Below are 457 nucleotides of genomic sequence, written 5' to 3' on the forward strand. Positions count from 1 at the left end.
TATGTTATAATTGGTACCTACAAAGAGCTAGTTAGTCATAGATGTTGTAATTGGAAGTTGCAAGCAGATAAGTTGTAGTTAATCATATAGGTCATAGTTGTTAGTTGTATAACTTAAGTTGGCCACAGAGTCTGTATTTGGAAGTTGTAGTAGCAATTATCAACATATGTCGTAGTTGGTCATATAGACCTTAGTTGGTTGTTGCAGTAACGTCGGTTGTCCACAGAGATCGTAGTTAGTCACTGAGGTCGTAGTTGATAGCTGCAATAGCAGTCAAATACATAGGATATAGTTAATCATATAGGTCGTAGTAGGTAATAGCAGTTGATTACATAGGGCGCAGTTAATAGCTGCAATAGTAGTTAACTACATAGGCCATAATTAGTTAGATAAACCATAATTAGTCACATTAATTTTTAGAACACCAAACTTTTATTTTTTTGTTGGAGGGAGGGGG

This window comes from Phalaenopsis equestris, unplaced genomic scaffold, assembly GCF_001263595.1.
Source record: "Phalaenopsis equestris unplaced genomic scaffold, ASM126359v1 Scaffold000202, whole genome shotgun sequence".
Classification (NCBI taxonomy): domain Eukaryota; kingdom Viridiplantae; phylum Streptophyta; class Magnoliopsida; order Asparagales; family Orchidaceae; genus Phalaenopsis; species Phalaenopsis equestris.